This window comes from Monodelphis domestica, chromosome 1, assembly GCF_027887165.1.
Source record: "Monodelphis domestica isolate mMonDom1 chromosome 1, mMonDom1.pri, whole genome shotgun sequence".
NCBI lineage: Eukaryota > Metazoa > Chordata > Mammalia > Didelphimorphia > Didelphidae > Monodelphis > Monodelphis domestica.
In genome coordinates, this window is record NC_077227.1 from 517014109 (window position 1) to 517030418 (window position 16310).

The window sequence follows — 16310 nt, forward strand, 5'->3', positions numbered from 1 at the left end:
CTTTGCCCCAGCTATCTAAGGGCTTGGGCCTTTTGGCCCAGGCTAAACTGAAGGGGTATTTAAGCCCTATTCCCTTCTCTCCCCTTTCTCTCTACCTCTATCTCTCTATCTCTAATTCCTTTCTTCCTCCTGTTTGTAATTAAAACTCCATAAAAGGTTGACGGCTGACTTGAGTTTTCATTTAGGAATTACATAGCTGAATTCCTTGGCCACCTTAAATTAATATATATCAGTCTTTTAAAAGTGATTTCCTTGTCACAGAACCTCTCTATGTCTAACTGGTCCTTGGAAAACAAAATTGGTCTTTTTCAGGGACTATAATAGGAGCATTCTGGAGTCAATTTTTAGGAGCCAGCTCCTGAGAGCTGATTGTTAAATTTTCAATGTATTTCACATCAGAAATAAGCAAATACAGCAAATCAGTGCTTGATTTATTATTCAGTTAATTGTCTAGACTTAACAAAGTGATGGAGAAAATAATGCAAATTAAACTTGTCATGAATAGTTTCCCAAGAAACTTGGTTGTTAAATATTTACCAATGTAGTTTTGGAGTATACTCCAAGCTTTTCTAGCCTGGTAGAACTTGCCTATACTTTCATTCTTCAGGAACCCAGAGTCTTCTCCATGTCACCATGAGTGAGGTATTAGAGTAGAACTTTTTGTGAATTATTATTATTTGAAGGATAATCTCGGCCCTGATATGACTTGGACTCTGTGGTAGGACAAAAGAGACTTTGTTTTAAAAGATATACAAGATAAGCTAGGTGACTTTAATCTGGGTTTATCACTATTTTATAATGGCTCAGTATAGCTGAATATTCTGTGAACATAATTCTATTAGATACCCACTATTATAATGATGAATTATAACCATAGATTTAATAGTAAGTAAAAATCCCAGTTGTTGATTGTATAATTATGTATGAGAATCAGTAATAAATAAATAAATAATTATACTGTGAGTAAAATAACAAAGAAAATCCACTGAAATTCCCTAGTAAGATATCTTTGCCAAGGGAAGTTGCATGCCTTCAGCAACCTGGAATGTGTCCAGGTGCTCAAAGACTGGAAATTTATGACATCTCAGTTGGCTTTGAAGCTATAGAGTACCCCTGGCTTTTTACCATATATGCAACTGATGATGAGATGACGTAATTGGCCCCAAGACAAGAAAAACTGTACTTTCTTGAAGAAGGAAAGCTTTTAGAAGATGAAAACTATGGTTTCCACCCACCTTCAAGTCCTTGGAAGAATCATTCAGCTGACTCCACCTTTTCTGGGGAAGTTTGAGTAAGACTATAAAAGCTTGGGTGATTCAAATCAGCACCTTTGGCTGAGGGGTGGTGGTGGAGTTAGACTCTAATATTTTGTAATTTACAGTTTTTACGATAAAATGTCAGTTCAAGCTCAGAAATTGCTGCCCCAGTATTTAGTTCCAACAATTGATGACCTACATGGACCTGAAGTTCAAACTCCTAGCACTTGTGCCCCTCCAAATGAATCTCCTAGGGTTCAAATCTGGCCTCAGACACTTCCCAGCTGTGTGACCCTGAGTAAGTCACTTAACCCCCATTGCCTAGCCCTTACCACTGTTCTGCCTTGGAACCAATACACAGTATTGATTCCAAGACAGAAGATAAGGGGTTTAAAAACAAAACAAAACAAACAAAAAATGAATCTCCTAGGGATAATCGGGGGCCTGGAGCAACTTTGTTCTGGAACTCCAACCCAGTCAAGTTCTCCTCGTTGCTGTTTCTGAGCTAACATTAAAAACTCTAAAGTATCATCTTTTAGTTAGGATTTCAAGGGTCATTTGTGAACATTTCAAGGATTGTTTGTGTCCATTTCAAAAAGTCAATTTGTGACTATTTCAAGAGTCAATCTGTAACCATTTCAAGGTCAGTCTATGACCAGTCTATGTGAATAGGGATATTTCTTTTTATTCCATAAGCTTGTGACAAAAGTTCCTAGATTTATTTATTGAATGTGTGTCTGTGTGTGTGTTATAGAGGGCTAATAATTTGTGCAGGCATAGGCAAATTTATAAATCCCTTCTTGACTAGTCTGTAGGTGTATGTTTAGGGTTAGAATTGTTCAAATTGCTCTGCCTTCATGTCTGTGAATGTCTGTCTCTTCAGTGATTTGATTTAAAGACTTTTCTGAAAATATTGTTTTTAAGTAAGCTAGCTAATTAGTTAAAAATTGGATGTAGTCAAACAATAGAATCTCTAGAGACTACACTTAAGAATTATAATAGAGATATACCAGGCTTTATCGATAGCAGTATTCCAGCATTTTCACTTGCGTGTCCTTCACTTTCTTTACCCTATCATCATGTTGGCCATATTGAAATGGGACTGAGATAAAAGACAGATATTAAAATAATTGTAAAATAAGCATATGATAATTTGTCCATTGGCCATTTCTAAATTATTCCTATTTCAAAATAATCAGTATATATGTTAAAGGTTGATAATTATAAACTGGTTGGTATATTTGGATTACTTTTGGAAGTAACAAATCTTAATTCTGAATTGTGCTCTTAATGTCTAGAATTTGAAGCTTAGAAAATTTTCAAGTTCTGGATATGGAAATCATAATTCAGAATTGGGAAGTTGCCTAAAGATATGTTTTTTTTTTTATCAGACTTCACAGGGGTAAAGATATTACTATGATCTTGAAGACTCTGTTAAAAGTACTCTTATTTAAAAACCCTTTATCCCATGTAAAATTAAGATGCTGGAATATGCTAACGGGCAAAAATCTGGCTTTATTGTGATAGAGAAATCATAGAAGGTCTGCAGATTACTCAGCTGAATCTGAGTTTCTGAATTGCAAAACACACACAATTTTATAGTTTCAGATCTGTCCCCAACCATCTCACCCTGCCCCCTGCAAAAGGTCTTCAAGAGACCATTTTGGGCCCTCCTGGTATTCATGACTTTTATTTTTTTTAATTAATTTATTTAGTCAATTTAGAACATTATTCCTTGGTTACAAGAATCACATTATTTCCCTTCCCCCCCCCCCACCCTTCCTGCAGCCATCACACAATTTCATTGGGTATTACATGTGTCTTTGATCAGAACCCATTTCCATGTTGTTGGTGTTTGCATTAGGATGTTCATTTAGAGTGTACATCCCCAATCATATCCCCTCGACCCATGTAATCAAGCAGTTGTTTTTCTTCTGTGTTTCTGCTCTCACAGTTTTTCCTCTAAATGTGGATGTTTTTTCTCATGGATTCCTCCAAGTTGTTCATGATCACTGCATTGCCACTAATGGAGAAGTCCATTACATTCGATTATACCACAGTGTATCAGTCTTTGTGTACAATGTTCTTCTGGTTCTGCTCCTTTCGTTCTGCATCAATTCCTGGAGGTCATTCCAGTTCACATGGAATTCCTCCACTTTATTGTTCCTTTGAGCACAATAGTATTCCACCACCAACATAAACCACAATTTGTTCAGCCATTCCCCAATTCAGCAATTCCCCAATCCTCATTTTCCAATTTTTTGCCACCGCAAAGAGTGCAGCTACTTCATGACCTTTAGATGACCTTCTGGTTTCTACAACTTCTTATATAAATTGGTTTGGTATAAAATACATTATAAAATGGATTCACACACAGGAACAGGATGAATATAGTAACTTATGATTACTATAACACACACACACTTAAAATTACTATAATACACGCACTATAAATTACAACTCAGATGTTATCCTTGGTCTATATTCTTAATCTAGTTACATACAAAGACTCTTGTCTACAACTTTATTCTTACACAGTTATAAATATCAAACTAAAGACACTCAAATTAATATAAATGAGGAGCTGCTTAATTAAAATTCCTTCTTATACTCGATAAATGAACAAAATTATAAGGGAAAGTATATTTTGATCCTACCACAGGAAAGGGTTGAATTGAAATGTTATAATGGTGACATAATTTTTCATGTGGTTTGAATGGGAGAATCTGATGGATAAAAACTCAAGTCTCTATGTCTGAAAGTTTAAACAAGTTTAGATAAGATGGTAAATAGGAAAAATTAATTGAAATATAAAATTTATAACTACAACATTTAAAGGGTTTTAAACTGTTAAACATCATGAACGGTTTCCATAATGATAAATTTGTTGACATTAGAGATAGGCTACACAAATGCAAAGAGATTTGATATTAATTAATGAAGATGATCAGATTACCTTTGCTTTCTATTTCACTATATCTGTATACCAAGTTCTGTTTACAAGTTGAGAGGATAAACAGGGGACTTACAACCATGAAAGGGACACTTTAGGCTAAAATCCACCGCAAATGAACTTTTATTATGTTTTTAGCTCTCTTCTACTTGCAGTTGAGATGAAGGGGGAATTATATGTCTCACCTTATGAAATATTGTTTGGTCATCCTTCTTTCTGTGCTAAGCCATTTTCTTAGTGTATACCTCACTACTGAGAGGAAACCTCCCTTTTTCTTTTTTCTTTTTTAAACCCTTACTGTGCATTGGTTCCAAGGCAGAAAATTGGTGAGGTCCAGGCAATGGAGATAAAGTAACTCACACAGGGTTACAAAGCTAAGAAGTGTCTGAATCCAGATTTGAACCCAGGACCTTCCATCTCTGGACCTCGCTCTCAATTTACTTAGCCACCTAGCTGTCCCATCCTATTTCTTCTTATATCAGATCCATGTAGAGACAACTAAAAGAGCTAAACAAAACAGGCATTAATGCACAGTTTGGATCTCTTGATTTTTTTTTTTCTGACTGGATTTTCAAACTCTATGAAGTCTACACAAAACAGTTTCATTGAACTGGAGGTACACAGCCATATTGGAAAAGATTAGTTCCAATACTGTGAACAATTCCTACCTTATTTAAGTCTGAAGGAAAAAACTCTTGGATCCATTGTTCTTATGTCAAAACTGTAATACCATTTTCTTGCCTTCTTTACTGCTGCACAAAGCAGGGCTTGTGCCCTCATTAATCAGTCCTGCTTTTCCTAAGAAACTTGGAATGATTCATTATCCCCTATCATGATAATTTACAAATCTGTAGACAATAAGTTCCATGAGTATGAATATCCAAATGATGTCCCCATTTTATTAGACCCAAGTTATGACCTAACCTCTAATTATCCTCCCAGCTATTCAGGATTTTTCAGGCTATTCCTATCTAGGCTATTCCTATTTTAAGTCTTATTTTTTTAGTATTTGATAACAGTATATCAGAATTACCAAGAACCTTCAAAGCCATTCTCATTTACAGACTGTGGCCTCATTGATCTTACTAGCAAATCTTTGCTAAAATCCTGGGGCCCTGACGAATGTCCTTCAACAACCTCTAGCAGAGGACTTAGGCGAACAGCCACCATTATTGACATTACCTTTATCCTCAGAAACTCTTGTTCCATCTTCATCTGCTACAGTTTTTAAAGTGGCCATCACCTCTACATTTGTCATGTTGTACCATGTTGCTTTGATACAGTTAACATTTGTGTAAACTGTTTCTCAATTTCCTTTGAAGTCTTTATGTCTCAATAGGGGAATGCCTGCCCCCTCTGGAATTGCTCCTCCTAGAAAACCACTCTTTATGCATTTAGATTGTATCGGTTCATTCTTTGACCTGGGTCTCTGGAGGTGGGTCAAATTAAGCAACTCTAACCAGTTAATATTCACAGTTTTATGCCTCTGTATAACTGTATATTCTCTGTATGTAATCAGATTAGATGCCCAGTATTATAATGATAAATTGTTACCATAGATTTAGAAGTAAGTAAAAGTCCTATTGTTGATGTAACAATTTGAGTATGAGAATCAGTAATCATATAACAAAGAAAATCCTCTGAAAATGCCTTGGCAATGCCAAGGGAAGTTGTGTGTTGTCTTCAGCATCCTGTGTCCAGATAGTCCTAAGATTAGAAATTTGTGATATCTTAGTTTGAAGCTATAGAATGACCTTGGCTTTTTACCATATATGGAATAAAGATGATATAATTGGTCCCAAGATAAAAACAAAACAAAACAAAAAAACCAACTTTTCTTTCTTTTTTAAACTCTTACCTCCCAATCAATACTGTGTATTGGTTCCAAGGCAGAAGAGTGGTAAGGGCTAGGCAATTGGGGCTCAGGTCTTTCTGACTTTATCTCCAACATCACCTAGCTGTCTAGAGTAGGTAGCTAAGGAATTTGTCACACATGTGTGGTTGGATGGTTAGGAAACTTTTCTTGCTATAGTAAACACCTGCCCCCCTTGCTTTTATCCAGATTCCTTTCAAAATATTGAAGAATGGCCAAACAAATTGTGTTATATAAATGTAATGGGATTCTGTTAGGTTGTTAGAAACAATGAATATTAAGAATTCAATAATATATGGGAAGATTTTTGGAGTGATACAGTATGAAGTAAAGAGAACCAAGAAAACAATGTACACAACTGAAATGGAAAGAACAATAAAAAATGAAGCCAAACACTGTGTAATTAAAATGATTATTAAGCTTAGCCTGGAAAAGAATCTAACAAATACACCTTATCCCCTGATTGCAGAAGTGAGAATTTATTATGGGCAGAATATTGCATATGTTGTCAAACTCATTTGATACAGTAGTTGTTTTTTGATTAATTGGGTTTTTTCCCTTTCTTTGAAAAATTCTTTGTTATAAGGGGGTGACTTGATATGCAGGCAGCAGTGAAGGGATCTGTTCAGAAATGTATGATATGGGACTGCTAAGTGGTTCCGTGAAAAGAGAGCCAGGTCTGGAGACTGGGTTTCCTGGGTTAAAATCTAGCCTCAGACACCTTCTAGCTATGTGACCCTGGACAAGGTTCTTAAACTCAATTGCTAAAGAAATGCTAGAGAAAATTTTACCTATTTGGTTTTACTCATTTCTTTTGTTGTTATTGTGGTTCAGTTGTTTTCAGTTGTACTGGACTCTTCATTATCCCATTTGGGGTTTTCTTGGCAAAGATACTGGAGTAGTTTGCCATTTCATTCCCTAACTCATTTTACAGATGAAGAAACTGAGGCAAATTGGGTTAAATGACTTGCCTAGAGTCACACAGCTAGTAAATATCTGAGGCCACATTTGAACTCAGGAAGAGAAGAGTCTTTCTGACTCTAGTTCTGGTACTCTATCCACTGTGCCTTTTAGATAGCCCCAATTACAAAAGTATCTGAGATTGACCTGTGGAGGAAGTTCCCCCTTTTACTTTTCAAAAAAGATTTGAATACTGGTCACAAAGATGAGACCCAATGAGGCTTCCTGAGGGGAATAGTTAAGGAGAGAATTAAATAGTAATTATTGCTCTGCAATGTTAAGCCCAAATTGTATTTTGATGGCTTTCCTTGCTAAAGATTTTTCTATTATCTTAAATTGTCTTGGGGTTAGGAGAACATGCCTGGAAAATTGAGGGAAACTATGTCAATTTGGACATATTTCTAAACCAGAAATGCTTTGAAAATCCAATAGTATTAATCTTATGCCTAAAGTGCAGAATGGAGCATCAATATTTTTTCTTCAATATGGTTCAATGGGATGAACATTGATTAAATTCTGGCTCAATCACTAGTGTGGTTTGAGTAAGACACTTAGTTTCCCTGGCCCCAATTTTCTCTTGTTTAAAATGAAGGTTCTAGACTAGATTAAATAGAATAAGTTTTGTTATGCAGCACTTTATATATGATGCTTTATATTGATAATAACATGAATTTAACACATTACCACATAGTGATGCTTAATGTTTGCTGATTTGCTGATTGATGGATCTCTATATTTTCCAAGTATACCATTGTATACTTTGCAAAGAAGAATACTTCTTTTTCTTCTTAATATGTACACCCTCAGTTTATTTCTATTGCCTATTGCTAAAGTGCCGGGAGTTATCAAAGATCACGCTGTTTGACATGGTCCACATGGAAACCGGGGACTGCAAAGCAGCCTCCAGGAAGGATGGAAACACCTATTGAAATCCCTCAAAGTGACTTTCTTTATTAACACTCCCTTATTATTGGAATTGCTATGATTATTATTCTTACATAGCCCCCCAAAAATACATGAGAGCAACATGCTTGCAGGGCTAATACAGATGTCCCACTCTGTCCCCCCAGGATATTGCCAGGAGAGCCCACTTACAAAATTAAACCTAAGGATTCTTATAAACCCACTTAGATAGGACCCTCTTTTTTAGGCATAAAAACTTCTAGCAAATCTGTGCTCTGAATTCCCTAACCTATATCTGGGTCATGTTGATTCTACCCACTGATCCTGCCCTTAGCAACAGTGTTTTGTTGACTATCTCCCTAGGCTTCCTGTCTGTTATTAGGTTCCATGGAAACATGTATGTTGGGAATGAAACTGTGTGCCAAGTTGATGTGTGATCATGAGGGTATAAAATAAAGCCAGGCCTCAGCCAAGGCAGAGCAGTTTATCCTGTGAAACCTGTGCTGTGGGTTGAATGCGAAAGCTGCGTCCCATCCATCATTTCGCCGACACCATCCCACCTCCAAGACCCCATCCCCTGTGGGAGGCTGGCCCACCCCACAGCACTAAAGCAAGTGTTTCTAGTACTATGTAAAATAATAGTGTGAAGAGGCAGTATCTATATCACATCCTTATATTTATTGGAAAAGTTTCCATTGTTTCTTTATTACAAATAACATTACCTAAGTTTTAGGTCTTTTTTTTAGGTCTTTTTGATTAAAGATGGACCTGTTCTCACCTAACTTTTCTAGGGTTTTTAACATAAATGTGGACTGTATTTTGCTAAAGATTTCCCCTGAATTTATTGATGTAATCCTGATGTTTTCTATTGTTTTTATTATTTATATGATTATAAATAATGCTTCCTCCAATGCTGAACTGTTTTTACATTACAGTTATAAATTAAACTTGGTCATAAGTAATGTTTTTTTGGACATGTTGTAGTAATTTTTGTTAAAATTACATTGAAAAGCTTTTTATTACCAGTTTGGTTTCCTGTTTGAGGTAACAGCCTTCTTTATTATGAAGAACAATTTTTTTTAGCATCAATATTTCATAGAATTCAATTGTAGACTATGCCCAAAGGGTGATAAAAGACTGTCTGCCCTTTGATCCAGCCATAGCACATAGTTTGTACCCCCAAAGAGATAATAAGGAAAAAGACTTGTACAAGAATATTCATAGCTGCGCTCTTTGTGGTGGCCAAAAATTGGAAAATGAGGGGATGCCTTTCAATTGGAGAATGGCTGAACAAATTGTGGTATATGTTGGTGATGGAATACTATTGTGCTAAAAGGAATAATAAAGTGGAGGAATTCCATGGAGACTGGAACAACCTCCAGGAAGTGATGCAGAGTGAGAGGAGCAGAACCAGGAAAACATTGTACACAGAGACTGATACACTGTGGTACAATCGAATGTAACCGACTTCTCCATTAGTGGCAATGCAATGTCCCTGAACAATCTGCAGGGATCTAGGAGAAAAGCACTATCCACAAGCAGAGGACAAACTGTGGGAGTAAAAACACCGAGGAAAAGCAACTGCTTGACTACAGGGGTTGAGGGGACATGTTTGAGGAGAGACTCTAAATGAACACTCTAACGCAAAGACCAACAACATGGAAATGGGTTTGAATCAAGAACACATGTGATACCCAGTGGAATCACGCATCGGCTATGGGAGAGGTGGGGGGGGGGGGAGGAAAAGAAAACGATATTTGTCTCTAATGAATAATGTTTGGAAATGATCAAATAAAATATTGTTTAAAAAAAAAAACAATTCAATTGTAGGTCCAACTGACCCTCATCTACATTAGCTTGCTGGATTCCTCTTTATGAGATTAGATTAAGATATATAATTTTCCTTTTTTCTTTTTTTAGTTTATAGTATATTAGATAATTATTCATTTCTTTTAAATTCTATTTTAATTGGCACATAATTGTGTATAATAGTTTGTAATAATTACCTTTATTCTTTCACTACTTGCTGTGAATTTATCTTTTTTATATTTTTTTTCTTTGGCAATTTTATTTTTTTAAATCAAGTTAGCTTTATTGATTACCATTCTTTTTATTGAGTTATGGCTTGTAAAATATTTGCTACCATTTCTGGCTTTTATCATTTATATGTGATTTGTTTATAGCCTAGAATATGATTTTGAGAAGGTTTTTAGGATCCTTATCTATAGAAATAATTTGATTAAAATGTATTAAAAACTTATGGATTCATAAGTCCTTCAAAACTTATTTTCCAATATGAGAGCAATTGTTGAATTTATCCAGCTCAGAAAAAGAAATATTCAAGTCTCCTATGATTACAGTGTTATTATCAATGACTTATTTTCAAATTCTTTAAAAAATTTAGATAGCTAGGCAGTTCAGTGGATGAGAGGCAGGCTTAAAGATGGGAGATCTTGGGTTTGAATCTTGACTCAGACACTTCCCACCTGTGTGACCCTGGGCAAGTCACTTAACCCCCATTACCTAGCCCTTACCACTCTTCTGCCTTGGAGCCAATACATAGTATTGATTCTAAGATGGAAGGTAAGAGTTATTAAAAAAAATTAAAAGTTCAATGTTCTACCATTTAATGCATATATTTAATAATGACATTGTTTCCTTGTTTATGGCACCTTTAAATATAATGTAGTTTTCCTGTTCATCATTTTTTAAATTGAAATTTTATATTTAATTAATTGCTTTAGAATATTTTTCCATGGTTACATGGATCATGTTCTTTCCCTACCCTCCTCCCACACCCTTTCCCCCACCCCCCCATCACACCCTGCACCACCCCCAGCCAATGAGCAATTCCACTGGGTTTTATGTATGTCATTGATCCAGACCTATTTCTGTATTATTAACATTTGCAGTAGGGTGATCGTTTAGAGTCTAGATCCCCAATCATATCCCCATTGAACCATGTGATCAAGCAGTTGTTTTTCTTCTGTGTTTCTACTCCTACAATTCTTTCTCTGGATGTGAATAGCGTTCTTTCTCATAAATCCCTCAGCATTGTCCTGGATCATTGCATTGCTGCTAATAGAGAAGTCCATAACATTCGATTGTTCCACAGTGTATCAGTCTCTGTATATAAGGTTCTCCTGGTTCTGCTCCTTTCACTCTGCATCAATTCCTGGAGGTCGTTCCAGTTCACATAGAATTCCTCTAGTTCATTATTCCTTTGGTCACAATAGTATTCCATCACCAACAGATACCATTCCCCAGTTGAAGGGCATCCCCTCATTTTCCAATTTTTTGCTACCACAAAGAGCCCAGCTATGAATATTTTTGTAAAAGTTTTTTTCCTTATGATCTCTTTGGGGTATAAACCCAGCAGTGGTATGGCTGGATCAAAGGGCAGACAATCTTTTAAATCCCTTTGGGCATAGTTCCGAATTGCCTTCCAGAATGGTTAGATCAATTCACAACCCCACCAGCAATGCATTAATGTCCCAATTTTGCCACATCCCCTTCAACATTTATTACTTTCCTTTGCTGTCATGTTAGCCAATGTGCTAGGTGTGAGGTGGAACCTCAGAGTTGTTTTGATTTGCATTTCTCTAATTATAAGAGATTGAGAACAGTTTTTCATGTGCTTATTGATAATTTTGATTTCTTTATCTAAAAATTGCCTATTAATGTCCCTTGCCCATTTATCAATTGGGGAATGGCTTTCTTTTTTGTATAATTGATTTGGCTCCTTATAAATTTGAGTAATTAGACCTTTGTCAGAGGTTTTTCTTATGATTTCCCCCCCAATTTGTTAATTCCCTTCTAATTTTGTTTGTATAAAACCTTTTTAATTTAATGTAATCAAAATTATTTATTTTACATTTTGTGATATTTTCTAACTCTTGCTTAATCTTAAAAATCTTTCCTTTCCCATAGATCAGACAGGTAAACTATTCTATGTTCACCTAATTTACTTATAGTTTCCTTCTTTATGTTCAAGTAATTCACCCATTCTAAATTTATCTTAGTGTAGGGTGTGAGATGTTGATCTAAACCTAATCTCTCCTATATACTGTTTTCCAATTTTCCCAGCAGTTTTTGTCAAATAGTGGATTTTTGTCCCCAAAGCTGGGCTCTTTGGATTTATCATACACTGTCTTGCTCAGGTTATTAATCTCAAGTCTATTCCACTGATCTTCCCTTCTCCCTCTTAACCAGTACCAAATTGTTTTGATGCCCACTGCTTTATAGTACAGTTTAAGATATGGTACTGCGAGGCCCACCTCTTTCACATTTTTTCATTATTTCCCTTGATATTCTTGATCTTTTGTTCTTCCAAATGAACTTAGTTATTGTTTTTTCTAATTCAGTAAATCAATTTCTTGGTAGTTCAATGGGTATGGCACTGAATAAGTAAATTAATTTGGACAGGATTGTCGTTTTTATTATGTTATCTCATCCTACCCATGAGCAATTAATGTTTTTCCAATTGTTTATATCTAGTTTTAATTGTGTGGAAAGTGTTTTGTAGTTGTGTTCATACAATTCCTGTGTTTGTCTTGTCAGATAGATTCCTAAGTATTTTATATTGTCTGTGGTGATTTTAAATGGAATTTCTTTTTCTAACTCTTGCTGCTGAGATGTGTTGGAAATATATAGAAATGATGATGATTTATGTGGGTTTATTTTGTATCCTGCAACTTTGCAGTTGTTGATTGGTCCCCAGTCTGACTCCAGCCTCTGTTGCCGCTGCAGGGTGGGGTGTCATGATCCAAAGGTACCAGAGCAGTTGTGAAAACTGTTTATTGGTGGCTTGAGCTTTGGAACTTTGGATGATAGTTTAAGAGAACACTTGGAAAAATAGGGCACTCTCACAGATGAGTTATCCCCAAACAAAATATTCCAGAGGCTTTGGCTTTGTGACTTATTCTTGTGTAGAAGAGGTACATGCAGCTATGTGTAGTCGGCCACATAAGGTTGATGGATGTCTATTAGAACCAAAGAAAGACGTTTCTAGAGAGGATTCTGTAAAACCTGGTGCACATCTAACCATGAAGAAAATTTTTGTTAGTGGTATTAAAGAAGATACAAAATATAATTTAGGAGACTGCTTTGAAAAGAATGGCAAGATCAAAGCTACAGAAATTATGGAAGATCGACAGAGGATTTGCATTTGTAACTTTTGTTGATCATGATGCAGTTGACAAAATTGTTCAGAAATATCATACTATTAATGGACATAACTGTGAGGTGGTGGTGGTGGTGGTGGTGGCAGCAGCAGAGGTAGTTATGGAGGTGGAGATGGTGGATATAATGAATTTGGTGGCGATGGTGGCAACTATGGTCCATAGAAGGAGTTATGGTAGTGGTGGTGAACCTAGATATGGAAACCAAGGTGGTAGATATGGTGGTGGTGGTGGAGGATATGATTGTTACAATGAAGGAGGAAATTTTGGTGGTGGTAACTATGATGGCAATGGGAAGTATAATGATTTTGGAAATTATAATGAGCAGCAGCAATTAAATTATGGAACCATGAAAGGAGGCAGTTTTGGTGGAAGGATCTCAGGCAGTCCTTATGGTGGTGGTTATGGATCTGGTGTTGGAAGTGGTGGCTATGGTAGCAGAAGGTTCTAAAAACTCATCAGAAAAGGGCTACAGTTCTTAGCAGGAGAGAGAGCAAGGAGTTTTCAGGAAAACTTAAGGTTACTTTGAGACAGTCATCCCAAATGTATCAGAGGAACTGTAAAAATCTTCCACAGAAGGAACGATGATCCATAGTCAGAAAAGTTACTGCAGCTTAAATAGGAAACCCTTCTTGTTCAGGAATTTCATAGCCACAGTTTGCAAAAAGTGCAGCTATTGATGAATGCAATGTAGTGTCAATTAGATGTACATTCCTGAGGTCTTTTATCTGTTGTAGCTTTGTCTTTTTTTCTTTTCATTACATCAGGTATATTGCCCTGTAAATTGTGGTAGTGGTACCAGGAATAAAAAAATTGAGGAATTTTTACCTTTTCAATATTTGTGTATTTAAGTTTTTCTACATTTTAGTACAGAAACTTTAATAAAATGTGATTTTGAAGGTGTTTCCTTGTTAGTAGACTAGTAGAGAAGATCATTGTTAATTACTATTTAGTATGAATTTTGCTAAAGTTAACTGTAAAGAAACACCTGCTAACTTTCAGTCTAAGGAGAATCTATTCTCTCCAAACCAAAACATAATACCCATTGACATGAATGGGAGTTGGCAAGTGGAAAGAATAGATCATTTGTATGTTTGCAATGTGTGTTTTAAATAACTCCTGGGATTGGGTATTTAAATTAGTATATTTGTGAATTGATAGCATTAAACATTAGCTTTCAAATGAAAATTTCCTTTTGGGAAATTTTGGGTTGTGCATATATAGTTTTATTGTAATTCTCTATGATTTAATGTGTTAGCTCTGCCAAGTTCTAGCTGTGTTTATTAAAAAGAAAAAAATCCAAAATAAAATAAAATAAAGTTGTTGATTATTTCCACTAGCTTTTCAGTTGATTCTCTAGGATTATTTAAGTAGACCATCATACTAATCTGCAAAGAATGATAGCTTGGTCTCCTCATTGCCTATTTTAAAACCTTCAATTTCTTTTTCTTCTCTAATTGCTACTGCTAGTGTTTCTAGTACAATGTTAAATAATAGAGGTGATAATGGGCATCCTTTCATGGGCATCAGGAGTTTCACTCCTGATCTTATTGGGAATGCTTCTAATTTATCCCCATTGTAGATGATGCTTGCTGATGATTTTATTTATATATATATATATATATATATATATATATATATATATATATACTTTATTATTTTTAGGAAAGGCCTTTCTATTCCTATACTTTCTAGTGTTTTCAATAGGAATGAGTGTTGTATTTTGTCAAATGCTTTTTCTGCATCTATTGAGATAATCATGTGATTTTTGTTGGTTTGCTTGTTGATATGGTCAATTATGTGAATGGTTTTCCTAAAGTTGAACCATCCTTTCATTCCTTGTATAAATCCCACCTGATCATAATGAAAAACTCTCATGATCACTTGCTGGAGTCTTTTTCCTAAAATTCTATTTAAGAATTTTACATTTGTGTTCATTAGGGAGATTGGTATATAGTTTTCTTTCTCTGTTTTCGATCTGCCTGGCTTTGGAATCAGTACCATATTTGTGTCATAAAAGGAATTTGGTAGAACTCCTTTTTTCTTATTATGTCAAATAGTTTATACAATATTGGAATTGGTTGTTCTTTGAATGTTTGATAGAATTCATTTGTGAATCCATCTGGTCCTGGGCTTTTCTCTTAGGGAGTTCTCTGATGGCTTCTTCAATTTCTTTTTCTGATATGGGATTATTTAAGTACTCTATTTCTTCTTCTGTGAATCTAGGCAATTTATATTTTTGTAAATATTCATCCATATCACCTAGATTGCCATATTTATTGCCATATTATTGGGCAAAAGAGTTTTTAATGATTGCCTTAATTTCCTCTTCATTAGAAGTGAGGTCTCTCTTTTCATCTTTGATACTATTGATTTGATTTTCTTCTTTTCTTTTTTTAATTAGATTGAAGAGTACTTTGTCTATTTTATTTGTTTTTTTCAATGTACCAGCTTCTAATCTTATTTATTAATTCAATAGTTTTTTTTTTTACTTTTGATTTTATTAATTTCTCCTTTAATTTTTAGGATCTCTAATTTAGTTTTCATCTGAGGATTTTTAATTTGTTCACTTTCTAGTTTTTTAATTTGCATGCCCAATTCATTGACCTCTGCCCTTCCTAATTTGTTAACATATACACTCAAGGTTATAAATTTACCCCTGAGTACTGCTTTGGCTGAATCCCATATATTTTGATAGGATGTCTCATCATTGTCATTTTCTTCAATGAAGTTATTGTTTATATGATTTGTTCTTTAATTAACCAATTTTGGAGAATTGTATTATTTAATTTCCAATTAATTTTTGGTTTGGCTTTCCATGTGCCCTTACTAATTATTATTTTTATTGCATTATGATCTGAACAGTTTGCATTTATTATTTCTGCTCTTTTGTACTTGTTTGTCATATTTTTATGCCCCAATACATGGTTGATCTTTGTGAATGTACCGTGTGCTGCTGAAAAGAAGGTATATTCCTTTTTGTCCCTATGTATTTTTCTCCACATGTCTATTAACTCCAATTTTTCCAAGATTTCATTCACATCTCTTACCTCTTTCTTATTTATTTTTTGGTTTGATTTATCTAGATCAGATAGAGGAAGGATCAGGTCTCCCACTATTATAGTTTTACTATCTATTTCCTCCTTGGGTTCCACTAGTTTCTCCTTTAAAAATTTGGATACTAT

At 35.0% G+C, this 16310-nt stretch overlaps 1 pseudogene; it reads left to right on the top strand.

The window, feature by feature from the left end:
* Positions 1 to 1045: 1045 nt before the first annotated feature.
* On the top strand, positions 1046 to 13961 carry LOC130457272 (heterogeneous nuclear ribonucleoprotein A3-like; annotated as a pseudogene).
* Positions 13962 to 16310: the final 2349 nt, after the last annotated feature.